Source organism: Cynocephalus volans, chromosome 8 (assembly GCF_027409185.1).
Source record: "Cynocephalus volans isolate mCynVol1 chromosome 8, mCynVol1.pri, whole genome shotgun sequence".
Taxonomy (NCBI): domain Eukaryota; kingdom Metazoa; phylum Chordata; class Mammalia; order Dermoptera; family Cynocephalidae; genus Cynocephalus; species Cynocephalus volans.
This window is the reverse complement of record NC_084467.1, coordinates 126323638-126347243: the sequence shown is the minus strand read 5'-3', so window position 1 is coordinate 126347243 and position 23606 is coordinate 126323638. Positions and strand designations below refer to the sequence as shown.

The following is a 23606-nucleotide window of genomic DNA, read 5'->3' as shown; positions in this document are numbered from 1 at the left end:
CCGTCTCTCTTGTAACATTATTTAGATAAAATACATAAATTTTTAGAATGGTGTTTAGCAAGTACCTAATAGAAAGTGCTAGTTCTTCACTTATCACCATTACTGTTCTCATAATAAATTGTTTACATGTTTGGGCTTTACGTTACTGACCTCCTAAAGTCAGGGATTATTTCTTAGAATTAACAATCTACCACAGTTTGGTACAAGATAAGCAGTTGATAAATATTTTTGGAATGAATAAGTGCATGAATGGATTATCTGATTAGCCGTGCTCTGTTTTTGAAGGGAAAAAAAAAAAAGATAAAACTGTTTGACATTGAATTCTTATAGGAAACAAAGGTAGACAGGAGGCAGAACATGTAACTCAATCTCTTAGGTGTTTTGATCTTACATTCCTAGTAGAAAAAAAATAGAATGTCTTTCCCACCCTTATGAATGAGTGCTTAGTTAAAATTTATATGACTATATTAATATCTTACATATGTAATAAATCATATAAAATAATATTAACTTTAGTAGGTTATGACAAAAAAAAAAAAGAAATAGTCGTAGAAATGTTGATATTTTCTTCCCACCCCCAGTGGGATCCAGTACTTCAGAGACTATTGGTGTAGGAAAAGGTCTTTTTGTCAGACTTGGGTTTAAGTCCTGGTTCTGGCACTTAATAAGTGTGGTTACTTAACCTCTCTGTACCTCAGTTATCTATTCTGGAAAATAACAACCTCCTAGGGTGTTGTAAGGATTGTGCAATAATATACACAAAGAACTTATGGTACCTTGTACATAATAAGGGCTGGTAAATGTTAGATACTGTTATAATACTACTACTAATAAATTAGAGTTGTTATTGCTATTATTATTATTGTGCTTTTTGTAATATTTTTCTTTGGACATTTTCCATAATATTGTTAGCTTTTATACATTTTAATGTGTTTTTTTTTTATTCCTAAATCATTAGTTCTCTTCTCTTATTCAAATTCTAATTCCATAGCCCTAAGTTGTTTACCCTGTTTTAAACTCTGTCTACGCTCATCCATCTGTCCCATCCATCCATCTATCCATACATTATATTGGACAACATTTATTGAGAACCTACTTTTCAAGACCCTCAAGACTCAAGAGAGACCCCCCAAGAACTCACATTCCTATTAAGATGAATATTATTTAAACATTAGCTTCATGATCTTATTTCTTTACTCAGAATGTTCACTGACTCAGTGATTCAGTATTTTCATTTTGTTTTTAAAATTTAAACATATCTTTTACCAACTTTCTATGTCCTTTGTAAGCTCCATCCTCTCAGATTTTCAATAACACTAATGCTTATTCCCACCTCTACACTACTGTGGTTTTCATCATGATGACCACATAGACTGCTCTTCTTCAAATACCTATAGTTCTGTATCACACAGCCTATCTCTGAATTATTTTTGTATCGTTTTTTTGCTGTTGTTTCATGTGTACTAGTCTTTATTTGTCTGTTTGGAATGATTGCAAAGCACCTGAGGATTAGGATCATTATTTTGACCTCTGCATATCCTCCCTCTGCTACCCAGGACCCAGGGTGCTTATTCTATCCCCTTATCAATTCTTTCTGTACAGAGCCTGCTGAAGATTATCCCAAGTGAAAAGGACCCACACTGTCAGCGTATTTTGTAGGTTTCTTGATAGTGAATTTTCAGTAATAATCAGAAAAGAGGAGTAAGGTGCAGTGCTCTGGGCACACCTCCTCTTCTCCTCCCCCACCACTGGTATTTGTAGGGGTTGAGGATGAGTACCCCAGTTGTTATCTTAAAGGGATGGGCCTGGTAGAAGCTTAGAAAGTAATGTTTTATTGGTTCATTGATTAAACTTATGTTTGTTTGAAGGCAAAAATATGTGATTTGGCTGAAGAATATCAAAATAACTTATAGACATGTTAGTGACAAACAATTAGTAATTGCCTAAATTAGTAGATATGCAAGATAAAGTTTTTAAGTGGTGGGAGCAGTGGTAAGATGTAGGAATACATAAACAATGAAATTTTCTGTACTCTTGAAACAACAGATAAAATAGGCAGATAAAACATTACTCAAATATATTGTGCTAAGTGTTGTGTAAACAGTTTTCAATAGGAATTAATTTTTATGAGTCTAAGATTGAAGTATTGAACAGATATTGACTGAGTGCCAACTTGTGGAAGGCACTTTGGGGGATATAAAGATGAATGACCTCCTCAATTTTGTCCTCAGGAACTTACTTATAGTAGAAAGATATGTATATGAACAACTATAAATATGCATCCAAAGGCTCAGATACAGTGCAAGGGGATTTCAGATACTGAAAAATGTCTCTCATCTGGGAGGCTAATGGAGAATGTTATCAAACAGTTACAAATTGAATTATGCCCTGACAAGAAGATAAATGAAGATTTTGAGGGAACTGAAAGTTTAAAAGAAGTAGTATAGCCCTCCGCCCAAAAGCAGGCAAGAGAGCATGCCCAGGTTCCTAGGCAAGGAGCCATAGGCTGCAGTCCACCCCACCCAGAAGCAGGCAAGAGAGCATGCCCGGGGTCCTAGGCAAGGAGTCGATGGCCATAGCCCCCTCTGCCAGGAAGCAGGTAAGAGAGCATGCCCAGAGTCCTGGAGGAGGAACCAAGGGCCGCAGCACCCTCTGCCCAGAAGTAGTCAAGAGAGCATGCCTGGGGTCCTAGACAAGGAGCTCAGGGCAGTACTCCCACCCAAAAGGAGGCAAGAGGACACAATGAAAACACCACTTCCATGCAGGTGGCCCACCATAGCCACCGCCATAGCCATTGCTGCTGAAAAAGCAATTCAATGCCACAGCAGCTGAACAGACAGCCACTGTTCAGGTGGCCCGCCATATACTTGACTGCATTTACAGAGAGTTGCCAGTGGAGACCAGAAAAAGATGAGGATGTCTCTTTCCTCAAAGCCCACTCCAGAGTAACAGAAGCAGCAACTGTTATACCAGATGACCAGACATCAATGTAGAGATACTAGAAATATGAAGACCCAAGAAAATATGAAACCTCCAAAAGAATACAGTAATTCTCAAGTGCCATACCCTGTAGAACAGGAAACCCTTGAAATGACTGAGAAGGAATTCCAAGCAACAATCTTAAGGAAACTCACTGAGATATGAGAAGACTCAGTTAGACAACATAATGAAATGAGAAAAAAATCCTGGATATGAAGGGGGAAGTTTACAAAGAGATTAATACCTTAAAAATGAATGTGGCAGAACTCATGGAACTGAAAGATTCACTCAATGAAATAAAACACAGAACTGATAGTTTAAGTAGCATGCTAGAACAAGCAGATGAAAGAATTTCTGATCTTCAATATATCTTTTTGAAGTAACCCAGGTGGACAAAAAACAGGAAAAAACTTTTTGAAAAATGATGAAAATCTAAGAGAGCCAACAGACAGCCTTAAGCGCACTAACATTCAAATCATGGGTGTTCCAGAAGGGGAGGAGAAAGGAAAAGGCATGGAAAACCTATTCAATGAAATAATAATCAAAAACTTCCCAGGTATAGGAAGAGACATGGACATTCAGATCCAGGAGGCTCAAAGATCCCCAAACAGATTCAACCCAAAAGATCCTAAGACACATTATAGTCAAACTGGCAAACCTCAAAGACAGAGAATCTTATAGGAAGCAAGGGAAAAGCATGAAGTCACCTATAAGGGAGCCCCTATCAGACTAGCAGCGGACTTCTCAACTGAAACTCTACAGGCCAGAAGAAAATGGGATGATATATTCAAAATAATGAGAAAAAAAATTCCACTCAAGAATACTGTACCCAGCAAGGCTATCCTTCAGAAATGAGGGAAAATAGTGTAGTTTCCAAACAAAAAGCTGTGGAAGTTCACCATAACACAACCAGCCCTACAAGAAATCCTCAAGGAAATCCTGCATCTGGAATCTAAAAAGTGATAATCACTATCACAAATACACAAGAGAGAACAAAACCCACTAGAAAAAAAAAATACAGACAAGAAAGAGAAAGAAACTAAATCTCACCACCACAAAAAGCCATAGTGACAATGTAATGATGCCCCTACTTTATTTCTGATTTTAGTATTTTCAGTCTTTTCTCTTTTTTGTTGGTCAGTCTAGATAAGGATTTGTGAATTTTGTTGATCTTTTTAAAGAATCAAATTTTGGTTTTGTTGATTTTCTCTATTGTTTTTTAATTCCCTATTTCATATATTTCTGTTGTAATCTTTGTTATTTCCTGCTTATATTTGCTTTTGGTTTAGTTTGTTCTACATTTTCTATTTTCTTAAGGTAGAAGTTTACCTCACCGATTTCGGATTTTTCTTATTTTTAATATAGGTATTTATATGTATAAATTTTCCTCTAAGCAATGCATGAGTCCTGCATCTTATAAATTTTGATAGGTTGTGCTTTGATCTTTATCTCAGAGTACTCTCTAATTTCCCTGTGATTTTTCTTTTTACCCATTGTTTATTTAGGAGAGTGTTGTTTAACTTCCACACATTTGTAAGTTTTCTACATTACCTTCTGTTATTGTGGTCAGAGAACATATTTTCTATGATCTTAGTTTCTTTTTTTTTTTAAAAAAAAGCAAAAAATTTAAACAATCAAGAGTTCATGGAAAGATTTCCATTATCTTTCAATTCTATTTTCCACAAACTTTTTGAAGTACCCTTGTGTTTATATTCTGTTTTGATTTTTTTATGCAATTTATGTTGCTAAACTTTGATATTAAATTGTTATTGATTTATTTTATTAAATGGACTTGTCGATTTGCTAAGAAATTAATTTGCCTTTGAAAATTGTAAATTTTAATGTTTTACATCTCCAGTTTTTGTGAAAATTTGAAGCCCTACTTTCTAAATAGTATCTTGTTATTCATCTGTTACTCAGTTTATGTGTTTGTTATTTGAACAAATAAATGTGCATATCCTTTAAAAAAAAGTAGTTTATCATTTTATGATATCTAAGCCTATGTAATTTCAGGGAAAATGTAAAATTTAAGTTAAAAGCCCGACCTTAAGTTTTTTTTTTTTTTTTCCTGACTGGTAAGGGGATCGCAACCCCCAGCATGGTGTTGTCCACACTACACTCAGCCAGTGAGCGCACCGGCCATTGGCACTACCAGTGCCGCACTCTTCCGAGTGAGCCACAGGGCTGGCCCCAACCTTAAGTATTTTAAAATGTTATACATTCTGCAAATTTCTAAAACAACTCTTAATTCAACAAAAAATGATGCATTTGATCTGTCATTTGACAGATGTATCTGTTTATGTACTTTAAGGCCATATTACTTTTTAACATCATGGAAAAAGCTCAAGTTTTCTTGCATGCTATCAAACAGATTTTTCAAGTAAATTTGGGTAAAAATATCACTGGAACTGTATAGAAATATCTAATATTCTGTAGGAATTAAGCTTCTTTCTAAGTTTAATGAATTAATTTAATTACATATATAGGATGAAAAAAAGAAATTTGTCTAATAAATATTCATTTTCCCTATCAAAAAAAATAACTACTATAAAGATCAAGATACATGTTATATGTTATTGATCCAGGTCTGGAGCATATTTAAGGATTTATTTCAGTAGCATTCAGAACTGAAGTGTGATTCTTTTTTGGTTTGTGCCTAGGAAATCCAAATAGACTAGTTATTTATTTACTGTCATTCTGGAGTCTTTACCTACACTGATATTTACTCATCATCCAGAAAAAGCCATCTAGTTCTTTCTAGGATGTGATGATGGGTAATTGATTTTTCCCTCCTCAATTAACAGTGTGTGCATTAAGGACTATTTTTTTGTTTGTTTTTTAATGGTAGTCTTTTGTAGTAGATAGGTATAATTTTTACATATTGAAATGAAAGATTATTCTTAGTTACTGCTAGTACTACTAGCAGTGCTACTACTCCGATTTCTTCTCTTTCCCTCACTTGCTCTTCAGCAACACCCTACCATTTATTAAGTAGGCTTCCCATGTGCTGAGCACAGTGTTAAACAGCTTACCTCATTTAATCCTGATGGTAACCTTATAGAACAATTTAGGCTTAGAGAGATTAAGTAATTTGTAATTGGGTAGACTTTTGTTTTGGCAAGTTTGTGTGAGATGGTTCTTCTTCTTCTTCTTCTTTTTTTTTTTTTTTTTTTTTTTTTTTTTGGGTGTGATAATTACCATTTTATTTTATTTTTTTATTTATTTTTTTTTTAAATTTTATTTTGTCGATATACATTGTAGCTGATTATTGCTTCCCATCACCAAAACCTCCCTCCCTTCTCCCTCCCCCCCTCCCCCCCGACAATGTCCTTTCTGTTTGCTTGTTGTATCAACTTCAAATAATTGTGGTTGTTATATCTTCTTCCCCCCCCCGGTTTGTGTGTGTGTGTGTATGTGTGTGTGTGAATTTATATATTAATTTTTAGCTCCCTCCAATAAGTGAGAACATGTGGTATTTCTCTTTCTGTGCCTGACTTGTTTCACTTAATATAATTCTCTCAAGGTCCATCCATGTTGTTGCAAATGGCAGTATTTCATTCGTTTTTATAGCTGAGTAGTATTCCATTGTGTAGATGTACCACATTTTCCGTATCCACTCATCTGATGATGGGCATTTGGGCTGGTTCCAACTCTTGGCTATTGTAAAGAGTGCTGCGATGAACATTGGGGAACAGGTATACCTTCGACTTGATGATTTCCATTCCTCTGGGTATATTCCCAACAGTGGGATGGCTGGGTCGTATGGTAGATCTATTTGCAATTGTTTAAGGAACCTCCATACCATTTTCCATAGAGGCTGCACCATTTTGCAGTCCCACCAACAATGTATGAGAGTTCCTTTTTCTCCGCAGCCTCGCCAGCATTTATCGTTCACAGTCTTTTGGATTTTAGCCATCCTAACTGGGGTTAGATGGTATCTCAATGTGGTTTTGATTTGCATTTCCCGGATGCTGAGTGATGTTGAGCATTTTTTCATATGTCTGTTGGCCATTTGGATATCTTCCTTAGAGAAATGCCTACTTAGCTCTTTTGCCCATTTTTTAATTGGGTTGCTTGTTTTCTTCTTGTAAAGTTGTTTGAGTTCCTTATATATTCTGGATATTAATCCTTTGTCAGATGTATATTTTGCAAATATTTTCTCCCACTCTGTTGGTTGTCTTTTAACTCTTTTAATTGTTTCTTTTGCTGTGCAGAAGCTTTTTAGTTTGATATAATCCCATTTGTTTATTTTTCCTTTGGTTGCCCGTGCTTTTGGGGTCGTATTCATGAAGTCTGTGCCCAGTCCTATTTCCTGAAGTGTTTCTCCTATGTTTTCTTTAAGAAGTTTTATTGTCTCAGGGTGTATATTTAAATCCTTAATCCATTTTGAGTTGATTTTAGTATACGGTGAGAGGTATGGATCTAGTTTCATTCTCCTGCATATCGATATCCAGTTATCCCAGCACCACTTGCTGAAGAGGCAGTCCCTTCGCCACTGAATAGGCTTGGTGCCTTTGTCAAAGATCAGATGGCAGTAAGTGTGTGGGTTGATTTCTGGATTCTCTATTCTATTCCATTGGTCAGTGTGTCTGTTTTTATGCCAGTACCATACTGTTTTGGTTATTATAGCTTTGTAGTATAGCTTAAAGTCAGGTAGTGTTATGCCTCCAGCTTTATTTTTTTTGCTGAGCATTGCTTTGGCTATTCGTGGTCTTTTATTGTTCCATATAAATGTATGAATAGTTTTTTCCATTTCTGAGAAAAATGTCTTTGGAATTTTGATGGGGATTGCATTGAATTTGTATATCACTTTGGGTAGTATGGACATTTTCACTATGTTGATTCTTCCAATCCAAGAGCATGGAATATCTTTCCATCTTCTTGTATCCTCTCTAATTTCTCTCAGCAGTGGTTTGTAGTTCTCATTATAGAGATTTTTCACATCCTTGGTTAACTCAATTCCTAAGTATTTTATTTTTTTGGTGGCTATTGTAAATGGGCAGGCTTTCTTGATTTCTCCTTCTGCATGTTCACTATTGGAGAAAAGAAATGCTACTGATTTTTGTGTGTTGATTTTGTATCCTGCTACTGTGCTGAAATCATTTATCAATTCCAAGAGTTTTTTTGTAGAGGTTTTAGGCTGTCCGATATATAGGATCATGTCATCTGCAAACAGGGACAGTTTGACTTCATCTTTTCCAATCTGGATGCCCTTTATTTCCTTCTCTTCTCTGATTGCTCTGGCTAGTACTTCCAACACTATGTTGAATAGAAGTGGTGAGAGTGGGCATCCTTGTCTAGTGCCTGTTCTTAAAGGAAAAGCTTTCAGCTTTTCCCCATTCAGGATGATATTGGCAGTGGGTTTGGCATATATGGCTTTAATTATGTTGAGATACTTTCCCTCTATACCTAACTTATAGAGGGTCTTTGTCATGAATGAGTGCTGAACTTTATCAAATGCTTTTTCAGCATCTATAGAGATGATCATATGGTCCTTGTGTTTGAGTTTATTAATATGGTGTATCACATTTATTGATTTGCGTATGTTGAACCAACCTTGCATCCCTGGGATGAATCCCACTTGATCGTGATGAATAATTTTTCGTATGTGTTGCTGTATTCTGTTTGCTAGTATTTTAGTGAGGATTTTTGCATCTATATTCATCAAGGATATCGGCCTGTAGTTTTCTTTTTTGGTTATATCTTTACCTGGTTTTGGTATCAGGATGATGTTTGCTTCATAGAATGAGTTTGGGAGATTTGCGTCCGTTTCAATCTTTTGGAATAGTTTGTAAAGAATCGGTGTCAATTCCTCTTTGAATGTTTGGTAAAATTCTGCTGTGAATCCATCTGGTCCTGGGCTTTTCTTTGTTGGGAGCCTTCTGATAACAGCTTCAATCTCCTTTATTGTTATTGGTCTGTTCAAATTTTCTACGTCTTCACGGTTCAGTTTTGGGAGCTTGTGTGTGTCCAGAAATTTATCCATTTCCTCCAGATTTTCAAATTTGTTGGCGTATAGTTGTTTATAGTAGTCTCGAATGATTCCTTGTATTTCAGATGAATCAGTTGTAATATCGCCTTTTTCATTTCTAATTTTTGTTATTTGAGTCTTCTCTCTTCTTTTTTTTGTTAGCCATGCTAATGGTTTGTCAATTTTATTTATCTTTTCAAAAAACCAACTTTTTGATTCGTTGATCTTTTGAATTGTTTTTTGGTTTTCAATTTCATTCAGTTCTGCTCTGATCTTAATGATTTCTTTCCGTCTGCTAACTTTAGGATTGGATTGTTCTTGTTTTTCTAGTTCTTTAAGGTGAAGTGTTAGGTTGTTCACTTGCCATCTTTCCATTCTTCTGAAGTGAGCATTTAATGCAATAAATTTTCCCCTCAATACTGCTTTTGCAGTATCCCACAGGTTTTGGTATGATGTATCATTGTTTTCATTAGTTTCAATAAACTTTTTGATTTCCTGCTTGATTTCTTCTTGGACCCATATGTCATTAAGTAGAATGCTGTTTAATTTCCATGTGTTTGTATAATTTCCAGAGTTTTGTTTGTTATTAATTTCTAGTTTTAATCCATTGTGGTCTGAGAAGATACATGGGATAATTCCAATTTTTTTGAATTTATTGAGACTTGATTTGTGACCTAATATGTGATCTATCCTGGAGAATGATCCATGTGCTGATGAGAAGAATGAATATTCTGAGGTTGTTGGGTGGAATGTTCTGTAGATATCTGCCAATTCCAATTGGTCTAGAGTCTTGTTTAGATCTTGTGTTTCTCTACTGATTCTTTGCCTAGATGATCTGTCTAATATTGACAGTGGAGTGTTCAGGTCCCCTGCTATTATGGTATTAGTGTCTATTACCTTCTTTAGGTCTAATAGAGTTTGTTTTATAAATCTGGCTGCTCCAACATTGGGTGCGTACATATTTATGATTGTTATGTCTTCTTGATGGATCAGTCCTTTTATCATTAAGTAGTGTCCCTCATTGTCTCTTTTTATGGTTTTTAGTTTAAAGTCTATTTTGTCAGATATAAGAATAGCCACTCCAGCTCGTTTTTCTTTTCTGTTTGCATGGTAAATCTTTTTCCATCCTTTCACTCTTAGTCTGTGTGAATCTTTATGGGTGAGGTGGGTCTCTTGTAGGCAGCATATAGTTGGGTCCTGCTTTTTGATCCAGTCAGCCAGTCTGTGTCTTTTAATTGGGGAATTTAAGCCTTTAACATTAAGAGTTGTTATTGAAAGGTGTTGATTTATTCCTAGCATTTTATTGGTTGTTTGGTTGTCTTAGGTGTCTTTTGTTCCTTGCTTTCTGATTTACTGTTTGGTTTCTTTGTTTGTTGGTTCCTTAGGTTGTAGATAGTGTTTTTGTTAGCTTGTTTTCTCTTCATGAATGCCATTTTTATTGTACTAGCGGGTTTAGATTTTTCTTAGGTTTTTATGGCAGTGGTAGTTATTTTTCAGGAACCAAACCCAGTACTCCCTTGAGGATTTCTTGTAAGGGTGGTCTTGTGGTAGTGAACTCCCGCAGTTTTTGTTTGTCTGAGAAATATACTATTTGCCCCTCATTTCAGAAGGATAGCCTTGCAGGGTAGAGTATTCTTGGCTGGCAATCTTTGTCTTTTAGTATTTTGAAAATATCATCCCATTCCTTTCTAGCTTTTAGGGTTTGTGATGAAAAGTCTGATGTTAACCTGATTGGGGCTCCCTTATAGGTGATTTGACGCTTCTCTCTTGCAGCTTTTAAGATTCTCTCTTTGTCTCTGAGTTTTGCCAATTTGACTATGACATGTCTTGGAGAAGGCCTTTTTGGGTTGAATACATTTGGAGATCGTTGAGCTTCCTGGATCTGAAGATCTGTGATTTTTCCTATACCTGGGAAGTTTTCTGCCACTATTTTGTTGAATATGTTTTCAATGGAATCTCCATTTTCCTCCCCTTCTGGAATACCCATGACTCGGATATTTGAGCGCTTGAGGTTGTCTGATATCTCTCTCAGATTTTCTTCCATGTCCTTGATTCTTTTTTCTTTCTTTTTGTCTGCTTGTGTTATTTCAAACAGCCCATCTTCAAGTTCAGAGGTTCTCTCTTCAACTTCGACAAGCCTGCTGGTTAAACTCTCCGTTGTGTTTTTTATTTCGCTGAATAACTTCTTCAGTTCAGCAAGTTCTGCTACATTTTTTTTCAGGACATTGATTTCCTTGTATATTTCCTCTTTCAGATCCTGTATACTTTTCCTCATTTCATCATGATGTCTAGCTGAGTTTTCTTGTATCTCATTCAGTTTCCTTAGAATTATCACTCGAAATTCCTTGTCAGTTATTTCAAGGGCTTCTTGTTCTATAGGATCTAGAGTATGAGATTTACTAACTTTTGGTGGTGTACTTTCTTGATTTTTTGTATTTCTGGTGTCTTTTTTTTGGTGTTTATTCATTGTGGCAGGGGGTTTCACAGTCCACCGGTTTGAGACTAATGACTAACTAGGATGTTGCTGTGGTTGCCAATTTGGTATGGCTCCCGCCGTGACTGCTCAGTTGGCCTCTAGTGTCTTGTGTGTGTGGTTGCCTCGGGTCTTGGGCTTCTCCGGGGATCCACCTTTCTGGTCAGCTTGTACTCTGCTGGGCTGGTGGATCACGCACCACAGGGTGTGTGATCTCTGTTGAGCTTTCACTTTCTGTACAGGACTTCTCCCCGTTCCGTGTGCTCTGGCCCAGGCTGTTAGATCGTGCAGTGGCGACCCCACCGGGTGTGTGGTTTCTGTCGAGTCTCCGCCTCCCTGGCCGCACGTCTCCCCCCTCTGTGCACACTGTGCTGGGCTGGGGTGTGTCTTCTGCACCCCTCGTCTATCAGCTGGGCCTTCAAGACCCTGCTCAGCACCGCCTCGCCCAGGAAGTCTACCAGGTTTCTGCTAGGCACAGACGACCGGTCTCTCTGGGTGCCTTTGTAGCACTGTGTAGATCTTTCTCGGGTCTTGTTCACCTTTGTATCCCCCCAGTATAAACCGAGTCTAGTGCCCGCCTGCAGCCTGCTCTCCGGCAGGTTCTAGCGGACCTGGGAACTCTCCTACCACACTATTCCCAACCAGAAATTCGTTAGGCTTTTTTCCAAACTGGTAGTCGCAGAGATGGTATCTGCCTCCCAGTAACAGGAAGTTTACCGGGGCCGGAGTCCAGGGTGTGGTGGAGTGACAGTCGGCCCGCCCGTACTTCCTAGCCCTCCCAAAACTGGTCGGGACGCCCCACACCCCCAGCCCTGCCAGAGAACCGCGGAGGGAGTGGGAGAGGAGGTCGGCCCGCAGGATCCAGAAAGCCCCGCGCCAGGCCAAGCAAATGGGCTCAGTGATGGCCGATCAGGGCGGAGCTGCCCGCACCTGGGAAAATGGAGGCAGCACTGGGGCAGTGAGTGGCCTGGTGGTGCAGGCGGGAGCCGGGTGGGCAGGGATCACTCACAGAGCTGTGCCAGGGATCACTCACAGTGCTGTGCCAGGTCGGGCGCTCGCTCTGTCTCTGGTTTGTTGCCTTCCGTGTTCTCGGCGCTGCCGCCTCGGGCTGTTCAGTCGCGGCGCCGCTCGGGCGCTCCCAGGAATCTTCTTTAATGCCGGCCTGAAACCTCGAATCCTGAATAGGGCAGCTGGCAGCCTTCAGTGCGGCCCCAGCCTCCGGGATCCTGGCTGCATCCACAGCAGCCCTGGCGCCGTGTTCCCTGTTTCAAGACTCGCTTTTGCAGCTAAGAATCAGTTCTTTTCCTGCTCCACACTTCAAAGCTGTTGCCGGTAAATGAGGCAGCCTCTCCTGCCGGGGGCAAAGTGGCGTTGAGCCCCCACGACCGGCCAGCAGCAGCAGTCCTCGCTTAAGAGATGGCCAGAGGAAGGTCCACAAGTTTCCCGGCTGCCTGAGGCCCAGTGGCCACCTTTTCCACCTCAGCTACTCCGCGCCAGCCGCCGCAGCCGCCGCCATCTTGAAAACCTTCTTCTTCTTCTTCTTTCTTCTTCTTCTTCTTCTTCTTCTTCTTCTTCTTCTTCTTCTTCTTCTTCTTCTTCTTCTTCTTCTTCTTCTTCTTCTTCTTCTTCTTCTTCTTCTTCTTCTTCTTCTTCTTCTTCTTCTTCTTCTTCTTCTTCTTCCTCTTCTTCCTTCTTCTTCTTCTTCTTCTTCTTCTTCTTCTTCTTCTTCTTCTTCTTCTTCTTCTTCTTCCTCTTCCTCTTCCTCTTCCTCTTCTTTTTCCTCTTCTTCTTCCTCTTCTTCTTCTTCCTCTTCTTCTTCCTCCTCCTCCTCCTCCTTCTTCTTGTTTGTTTTAAAACAGCTGTTGCTCAATAAACAAAGGATTCAGTTAAAGACATTTTGGCTTGTGTCAAAATTAAATGCTTTAAAATTTGGAAGAATAGAAAAGAGGGTAAGTGTAGAAGGACTAGAATAAGAAAAATTATGTAAATGGTTTTACAGTTGCTTAGACCTTAAATGTTTCTTTGTATTAAATAATAAACCCCAAGACAGTGGAGATTGTTTACTGCTGTCCAGTTATGAGGAGGACTAGTATTTTAAAAGTTCATCCAAGATATCTTAGTTCACAGTCCATAAATTATATTTTTAAATAATATTTTGTTAAATTTATATTGATTTGTACAAGATGGCTGAATTGTGACATGCCATAGGAAATGAAATTCACTGTCAATTCTTGGGTGAGTAGGAATATGTAATGAGAAATATACTAAGAAAGCTTGCACCAAATTTGATTTCTTTTTTTTTTTTTTTTAAATCACCAAGGACTTAATCGCTTGATAAAAATGGTAAAAACTTCAAAGTGGCATGGAATTATGACTCATAGATTCCAATAATATATACAAATAAATATTCAAATAATATACATTTGAAACTTTATATTTAGTTATTAAAGTAGTTCTTTAGAAATGATTGTTCTTGTTCGCTAGAATATAATTGCTGAATTCCAGTGAAGTGTCATATTGGCTCTTTCATTGGACCATGTTTTAGATAAGTGATTTTTAGAAACAGTGCTTCTTTTTTGCTTCATCTTTCTATAAGAATTTTAAGCAGCAGGACTCTGTTTCACACAGTTCTGACCCAATAGCATCAGAGGCTGTTTCCTTACAACCTCATATTTAAATGAGAAGCTTGTTTGCTCATCTGCTCATTGAACTACAGTGTCATAATTTCCTCTTCCTTTTGAGGCACTGTCTTATTCTGTATGGGGAGAAATAACAAAATGCCATAAAATGGGTAACTTATTCTCACAGTTCTGGAGGCTTGGAAGCCCGAGATCAAGGTGCTAGTAGATTCAATGTCTGGTGAGGACCTATTTTCTTCCTCACAGATGGTGCCTTTTTGTGGCATCCTTGAATTGCAGAAAATGCAAGGCAACTCTCTGGGGTCTCTTTTATGAGGGCATTAATCCCATTCAAAGGACCCTTAAAGCCCCACCTCCTAATAAGCATATCTCAAAGGCCCCACCACTTCATACTATCACATTAGCGATTAGGTTTCTGACATGAATTTTGGAGGGATACAAACATTCAGATGATAGTAGGCAGCTAGCTATGAGTACTGTCTATGCAAGGATGAGTAATCAAGATGAATTAAAATGTCTCTCAAAAATGATTCTTCCTGCTCTTTAAATACACTGTACAGTTGTTTTTCATTGTAGTCTGTTTTTAATACAGCACATTTATTTTTGTGACTGATGTGTTCCTTGGTTTCAGTAGGAAAAACCATTTTTGGTGCATGTGTGTGTGTTTGTGCATGTGTGTGTGTGTGTGTGTGTGGAGGGGAGTGGACCTGAGAGTGAAGGAGCAGATATGGAAGGAAGGTGTGAGTAATAATGCAGTTTTTTTTCAAAAACTCTTGACATTATATGTAGGTCGTGGAGTCAGTTTAGTGGGTCTCCATCCATGTTAAAAAAAAAAAAAAAAAGAAAAAACCCAAAGTAGAATAGACTAGCATAGAAAATACAAGGTATCTTAGTACATAGCACATAATAAGGATACATATTACCGTGAGAAATTCTTCAGTAACATATTTATATGTATATGTGCATTGGGTCATGATGTGAAGTTATTACTATAAGTCAAAAGTTGAAGCCACTGTTAAAATGGATTTTTAAACATATGGAAAATAAGTGATATAATACTAAGTAACAGTTCCTAAATTGTATGTACTATCTGTGATTTTTAAAAATAACTTTTATAACTATGAATCTTTTCTCAATTAGTTCTAAGCTCTTTAAACAGTCTTATTCAACTTTGTAAACATTTTCAGTTTCTATCTTCTGTGCCCAATATAGAATTTTTCTCATAAATGACTCTCAGTAAGTATTTCTTTTAACAAAGGCCCTTTGCAGTTCTATAATTGTAAAATATGCAGGTAGCAGGCACTTAAAAAATTCATCTTTTACAATTTCAGAAACTAGAAGTGTATAGTACTGTATTTCAGACATGTAATAGATGATTGGTATATAATATCATTTAGTTTTAAGAAATGCATTTCTTTGAAAAACTGAAGCTACTTGGAGTAGTCTTCTTGGTTATGTTATGAGACTGAAGAATCCAAAGCCTTGTCCTTCAGGATGCATTCGTGAATAACTGTTAGTGCTGTAACATAGAATTCTGTAATCAGCCAAAATAGGCTTCAAAATAATGAAGATGAAATAAAAACATTTCCAAACATCTGCTGTGATTTTGAACCCACACCACCATGTCATCTTACTGTTGCCTCCACATTTTTTCCTTTTCTTTATATGCCTTTCTATTCCATAAACTGATTTACATTCCTGGCCTTTATAATCTTGTGTTGTCTCTGGGTAACTCCTCTTCCTTGACCTCTTATAGCACATCTTAAATGAAAATGCCAGAAACATTTAAAGAGGACTTCAGTAACCTTGTCAGAGCTATTCTTCCTAGGATCAAAGCCAAACTGATTTTCCATTGTTAGTCATCTCTGATTTCTTATTATCTGTGTCTGCTTTTCTGCTCAGGTGTTCCTTATAGACAGGCTACCCTTCTCACTGTCTCCCATCTCCTTTACTCTTCTGGATGATCCAGAACTCTTAAATTCTGATTTTTTTCCTTGATTCAGAGCTTTTGGTGTCTGAAAACAAGCATTGATTTTTGGCCATCAGTAAAACCTTTGTCTGAATTCCAACTCTGGCCTGACCAGCTGTTTGATTTGTGTGTTATCTGGACATTAGCCTCTCTGAACCTCTGTATTCCCTTTGGTGAATATGGGGGAATTACCTCTATTACAGGTTTATTGTGAGGATTAACTGAGATATATATTAAACATGCCTGACAACTGTTAGCTCATCTCCCTTTCCCTCCCCACCTGATTAATTCAGTATTTGTTTCTAACTATTGTGAGAGGAAATAAGATTTGTAAAGATTGATTAAAGTAGCAGCCGTGTAGAGAATTAGAGAGTATAAGTATAAGCAATCAAATGTGAACAGTGGATTCTACTGATTTCATGAAAGCTAATGATAGTTGGTTCCCTAAAAAAACAACAGTAATGGCATTTCCTGTCCTCCCTTTTTTCTTCCTTCTTTCCTTTCTTTCTTTTTAAGCATTATATGTACTTGGTCCTTAAATGTGGTATCTCTGTCAGTATGTGCTGAGTTGATACTTTATCTTAACTTCTTCATACTCTCTTGAGGCCTTACCAGGATACAAGGTCCCTGAAAGAGGAGAAGGGACTTTTACTTGTTAAGAGGCTCCATTACATTGGAGCAATTTATTATCAAAACTCCTCTTTCAAAACCTTGTAATTTATTAGTAAAAAGAAATAAAGGTCATTTTATGCTATTATCATGTATTATTCATAAATATTCATCTTCACTTAATATGCAGACAAATGCACACACACACACACACACACACACACACACACACACACACACACACACACACACACACACTCATCCTTCACCCCAAGTGCTTATGAATTGGGGAATACTTTTACTTCTATATTAATATTTTATTTGATTCCTCTGGATTTATCATTAATGTGGGTTAGATAATGAAGTACGATTTCCAGTTTTTTCTTCCTTTCCCAAAGCATATTATTATCAAGAAAAAAAATTACTTGAAAAGATTCTTTAAGTAGACATTTTACTTCACTTGTGAGCCATTAAATGGAAATTTAGATAATTTATTTGAAAAAATTTTTCTGTGCTTTATTTTTGAATAAAGTAGCCTTGGATTGAACTGCTTTGTCATCTGTAAATATTTATCCCTTTTAAATAAAATATAAAACATTTCTGGTTTGCTTTTTGGTATTGGAGTCAGGTTCTTCAGATTTTACTCTTCATAAATGTTTACATAGATGTGCAGATCCTGGAAACATAGCCACATAATTAATTTTGCATCATAGAGTAGCTAAATGATAACGTGTGGTACCTCTCTTTTTAACATATAGTTTGCTAATAAGCACAATGTCTAAAATGACTTTAAATATTATATTAATTATATGACTTTAAATATATTATTAGTGCTGTATGTAAATAATATATTACTTACATTCATATTATACTATAGGAATGTAAATGGTTTGTTATTATTTTTCATAACGTCTTTGGTTTCTGTGCCAACCAAAGCACAGCATTTAATTTTTTACATCTACGATTTATGACAGTAATTTCGTGTTGATTAATGTAATTTATGTTGTTTTCAATGATGCCTTTTCATTGAGAAGTTTTAATTATACAATTGATGACTAATGTGTTACAAATGGTGTTATAAAATTTAAAAAGGAAATTTCTTCTCAATTTTTTATTGATGAAACAGGTCCATAACTGTCTGAGCTCCCCAAAAGAGTTGTACTCTGACTCTAATTAATTACATGTCCTTTATAAAAATTACTTATTGTTACAGAAATAATCATATATATTTGGTAGTTTTTTTATTCATAAATATTTTAGTCACGTTTCCATTTTTTTGCCCTTCACAAATTTCTTTTTCCTTCGTACTGATTTTTTTGCAAATGCCTTCAAAAAACTACTTACCTAGGATTAATTGCAGCTGAGTCTGTGGCATCATGAATCAAGAGAGGGTCTTCTTTATATCAGAAAAAGACCAGTGAGGGAGATGAGTGTGTACAGTGCAGCTCTCAAGTCACAGGTGGAACTATAAGTCACCATTACTGCTATAGGAGACTTAGGCCACAGAAATCCTAAGTGCTTCATGTACACTAAGTCATTTAATCCCCACAACTACCCTATGAGGAAAGTACTATTACTATTCTCATTTTACGGATGAGGAAACTGAGACTTAGAGAGGTTATGTATCTTGGTCACAAAGCCTAATTCTCTCTGACTCTAGAGCTCATGCTCTTAGACATTCTGAGGTATTGCCCACCTGACCCCAAAAGAAAACCCCTTATAGTTTCCTGCATTTTCTCATTTCAGGGCCATGTCACTTGCTGTAGGCTGCCAGCAAATGATAGCAGCAATGGCAGCAGCAGCAGACCTGTTGGTTTGGCACACTCAGTGCACTCAGCAATGCTGGTAGTGCCAGGTCCAATTGGCATTTGTTTATTGATTGTCATAGTGTCTCAGGAATGGAATAGCTTTCTGACCGGTAATATTAACATTGGTATGAGGCCAAGGTATAATTATAGTTGGTAGCACAGCTTAGTAAACATACTCTTGAACTGAGGAATTGGATTTTTTTTTAATTTAAGTTCATATGCATGGAAAAGATTGTTAGTTTCACATGATCCTTCGTAGAGCAGGGCCTTCCTTTGAACAGTAGCAGAGAGAGGTGTGGTGTGATTCAGTTCTCCAAAGTCTTGTTTGCCCTTCAAATATCATTGCACTTGGAATTCTAACATTGTCTGAAATTTCCTTAAATCACCTATTTTATCTTATAAGTTATGTGAATTTTATATTCTACTCAATACATACACGTATAGAATAATGTAAAAAATGTTTACATTACTTACTGCTAAGTAAGACTGATGCTCTAGGAAGGTGTTCTCTCTCTCTTTCTCTCTCGCTGTATATATATATAGTCACTTTAAGACTTCTGGGTATAGTAAAACCACATTGTCCAGTTTAAATGTTAAATACATTTAAGATTATTGTTAAAATAAAAATATTATTTGAGAAAGTTAACAGTTACAGCCATTATCACTCTTTTAGGTCTTATCATAAATTATTATATTACTATGGCAACTACTCAGCAGTATTAGTATTAAATGGGATAAAGAACAGTTGGAGAAGTGCATATTAAAATCTTGTCGGAGAGGAGGGCTAAAATTGGAGGAGAGTGAACATCCAAAATGAACTTAGTTTGCCACATAAAAGTCATCACTCGGCCCCATGGCTCACTCGGGAGAGTGTGGTGCTGGTAGCGCTGAGGCCACGGGTTTGGATCCTATACAGGGAAGGCTGGTGCACTCACTGGCTGAGCGTGGTGTAGACCACATCACGCCGAGGGTTGCGATCACCTTACCGGTCAAAAAATGAAAAAAAAAAAAGTCATCACTATCTCTAGGTGTAAATGTTCATATATTTCATTGGTATACTTATACACATAGTAAAAAATTTTAGCTTAGTTTATGAAATCAAAAACTTATCCTTTGAATATAAAAAGTAGAAAATACATGGATTGTAGTTATTAATAATGTATCAGTATTGGTTTATGAATTGTAACAAATGTGTTGCTAATGTGAGATGTTAGTAATAGGAAAGACTGGGTGTGGCCTATATGGGAACTCTTTGTATTATCTTTGCAATTTTCTGTAAATCTAAAACTGTTCTAAAGTAAAAAGTTTATTTTTAACAAATTAAGAAATGTTATATGCATACTGGAAATTGAGAAGGGTGATATCCAAATTTATTTATTTAATTCACGTATTCTGCCTTTGGGCCGTGGTGTGGGTTTGCAGCCCAGCAGCATGGCACCTTGTGTTTCTGGCTTCCTGAGACACATGAGACCTCGAGGAAATCCTCTCTGTGACACCATGAGAACTAAGACTCCGACAATCCCCAATGTCTTGAACGCTTCCTAAACCCTAAGATTGGTGGCACTGTTGAGCAGGGCACTACCCTAGGCCTTTGGTACCTAAGAGGTGGCCACAGATATGAGAAATGAATGTTGGACGTCAAAGAATAAAGTCGTTGGGTATTCTGATGAAGGCAGATGTCTTCATTTATTTGACTGTGGAAGTTTCCAAAAGCAATAGTCAAGAAAAGGATGGAAATGGGGCAGTAGTAATACCCAAAGAAAAGTTCTGGAAGACATCAAGCTCTCCCCAGGCGTACTGGAACACAGAGCAAGAAAAACTGAAAGCACAATATAATCCTACTCTGAGCACGTTGGTCAAACCAGACAGGGGACATATACTTTTCCAATATAAGCCATCTGAGTTACTGTGTTCCTGACCTTAGGGGTCACATCAGTTGTCACAGGCTTTAACGGTTTGCTGAACATATTTAAAGACTTTCTGCTGTATTTGAGATGTTGAAATTATTCACTGCTTAAACAAGATAAGTGTGCAAAGAAACCCTTCTTATTGGTGGTAATCAAGTCCCTCACTCCACATTTCTCCAGAAGTCAAGAATTTCGGGAATCCTGGGGCAGAGGAACCAATGTGGCAAACTAGATAGTGGTGTGAATCTTCTTGCTGGGCTGTGGTGGGGGGCCAGAAACCCCCAGAGGACACCCACCCCAACCTTTCAGGCATGCTGAAGTTTGAGAGTGAGAAGCACCAGAGCATTCTTCTTTGGAGCTACAGGGACACTTTCTTCAACCTGTCTCTGAAGGAGGTGCTGTTTCTAAGGTGGGTGAGCACTTTCTGCCCATATACCAAGTTTGCCTTCAAGGGTGATGATGATGTTTTTGTGAACACCCATCAAATCCTGAATTACTTGAACAGCTTATCCGAGAAAAAGCCAAAGATTTGTTTATAGGTGATGTGATCCACAATGCTGGACCTCATCAGGATAAGAAACTGCAGTTCTGTATCCCAGAAGTTGTTTACTCTGGTGTCTATCCACCTTATGCAGGGGGAGGTAGACTCCTCTACTCTGCACCTGGCCCTGAGGCTGTACAGTACAACTGACCAGGTCCATCTCTACCCCACCGATGATGTTTCTATTGGAATGTGTCTTCAGACACTTGGCCTCATTCCAGGGAAACATAAAGGCTTCAGGACATTTGATATCAAGAAGAAAAACAAGAATAACATTTGTTCCTATGTAGATCTGGTGTTAATTCATAGAAAACCTGAAGAGATGGTTGATATTTCATCTTGGTTGCAAAATGCTCATTTAAGATGCTAAAATATATACAAATTAAATTTTGCATAGAAAGGCATATCTTGAATAGTTCCCATGTTGAGTCCTCACATTAGGGTAATTTCTATGTTAAACCATCAAAATTGTCTTTATAAGTAATATCCGTTTGAGGGCCTTTGAATCTTTCAATTTGGTACTTTTGTAAAGAAGGAAAGCAGAAGATGTTAATTTTTTATGGAGGATATAGCAGGACAGTTGGTTTTGATCCTTCTTACTAGTTAATGACCATAATTTGTCCACCTTTCTCATTTGAAATCATAAATTTCTAGAATTTGTCTATTTTAAGTTTTTTTTTTTTGGTTCTCCCATGTGTTAATATTCCTAATTCCAATATTAATGACTGATTTATCTGTAATTCACGTGTTTATAAACCTATTGGCTATAAACACTATGTTATACATGACTCAGTGGTTTTTGTGAAATGGAATTACATTTATTTTCATGAGATTTGAATGAATTTTGATAATTGTTTAGAAAATTGACTTGTTGAGATTTCTTGTCACTCCACAATATTTTCTTGTCTTAATATAATTAGTTTTGCAAAGTAAGAATCACTTTGTGACACTCATCTAGTTTAATTTGTTCTGGTCTTATGGTCACAATAAGGAGAGAGAGAGTTTAGTTTTATCTTGTGCTTAGTTTGCTGGGCAGTATCATAATAGTTTTCTCATTTTACTATTTGAAAACAATAAGTATGATTCCATAATGGCTAACTAAAGATTGAATTGCCCCTGACAACCATATTGGGTTTTTGAATTTTCACTGTGGACCAGGAAAGCATATATAACTTTTGAGCTTGAAGTGAAAAGATTGAAGTTGCAAAGCTTTTCATATGTGATTCGTCATTTTAAAACTCTAGGATTCTGTTCTTGCCATATTTTCACATGTTGCTTGTACAAAATTATTATTCTTAGTAATGATTGTTTCCCTGTCTCAGTGTAGAAGTGCCTGTGTTTTTATTTATTGTTCAGATCAAAGATGGAAACATTTTCTTAAATATATTTTGTGTAATATTTTATTTGTATACAGTGTTGTTGATGAAATATTTAACTAGAGCATGGTATTTTCAATGTTAAATTGTAACATATATTAAATAAAGCTGTTATTTTCGAATTTTAAAATTTGCTTTTTGGGAGTATGAACTACTAGAGTTGATAAAATTCTGCCAAACTATTGCTTATATGTACTATCTCATAACATGCTTTCTTGATATATTTTTGTGTTTATAAAGATGAGGATTCTTATTAGATGTAATACTGGAAACTAAAAAAAATGGAAATAACATCAGTGTATTTAAAAAAATTCACATATTTAATGGGTATCTTCTATGTTCTATTCACTAGGAATTTAAGTGTGAGCAGAAAATGAATATAGTTACTTGTCTTTGTGGGCCTTACAGTTTAATGGGAGAGATAGATATCAACTAAAGCCACAAATATAATCATAATCAAATGTAAAATTAGTGACAAATATTGACAAAGACTATGAATTAAAAGTTACCCTCATGGCTCATATCAGTTAACTTGGCCCCATCTTAGTGAGTCAGGGTAGGCTTCTCTGAGGAAAGATATTTGAATTGAGACAGGAAGATAAATAGGAATTAATTAGGCAAAGGTAAGGGAGGAGAAAGAAATCTAGGCAAAGATCTCTTTAGGTGGGAAGAGCCTGATCTATTCCAGGAACTCAAGAAGGCCTTCAAAACTGGAGCTCTGTAAGAGAGGGAGAAAATGATGTGGGATGAAGCTGGAGTTCTGGAAGTGATGCTGGAGGAAGGGTCCAGCCCAGTAGTTGGTCTCAACCCATCCCATCCTCTTACCAGGTTCTTGACACTGCCACAGGAAAGAATTCAAGAGCAGAGTTACAGTAGAAAGTGGGAACAGGTTTAATATAATGAAGGAGCAATACAGATTTCACAGAGAGAGTGCAGCCTAGCTCCAGAGATTGAGCAGGTCCCACACCAAGTTTAATATAAGAATAAGAATTACACAGTTAAAGTTCAGTACAGAGTGCAGACTGGCTCAAGATAGTGAGCAGCCACCTGCTAAAACTAAGCTTAACCCAAAAGTAAAGCATACACACCTCAGCAAGCAAAGTACAGGCTGGCTGCAGGAAAGTGAGCAACAACTTGCTGAAAGTTTGATACAAAAAGAAAGAAATACACACTCCACAGGCAGAGTGCTGGCTGGCTTTAGGAGAGTGAGCAACAGCCCTACATTCTGCTGGGATTCAGCTCTTATGTTTTGCTGTCTAATGAATATTCAGTTAAGTGGGTGGTTCCCTATTATGTAACATAGTCTTGAACATGCTCAGTTGGTCTCTTCTTGG

General features: G+C 37.1%; 1 protein-coding gene and 1 pseudogene across 3 annotated transcripts in view; both read left to right on the top strand.

Moving 5' to 3' along the window:
- The window catches only part of NME7 (NME/NM23 family member 7), a 220727-nt gene that overhangs the window by 18203 nt on the left and 178918 nt on the right, over window positions 1-23606 (top strand). The gene's annotated exons all lie outside the window — the stretch shown is intronic.
- LOC134383045 (N-acetyllactosaminide beta-1,3-N-acetylglucosaminyltransferase 2-like) lies at window positions 20073-21266 on the top strand (annotated as a pseudogene).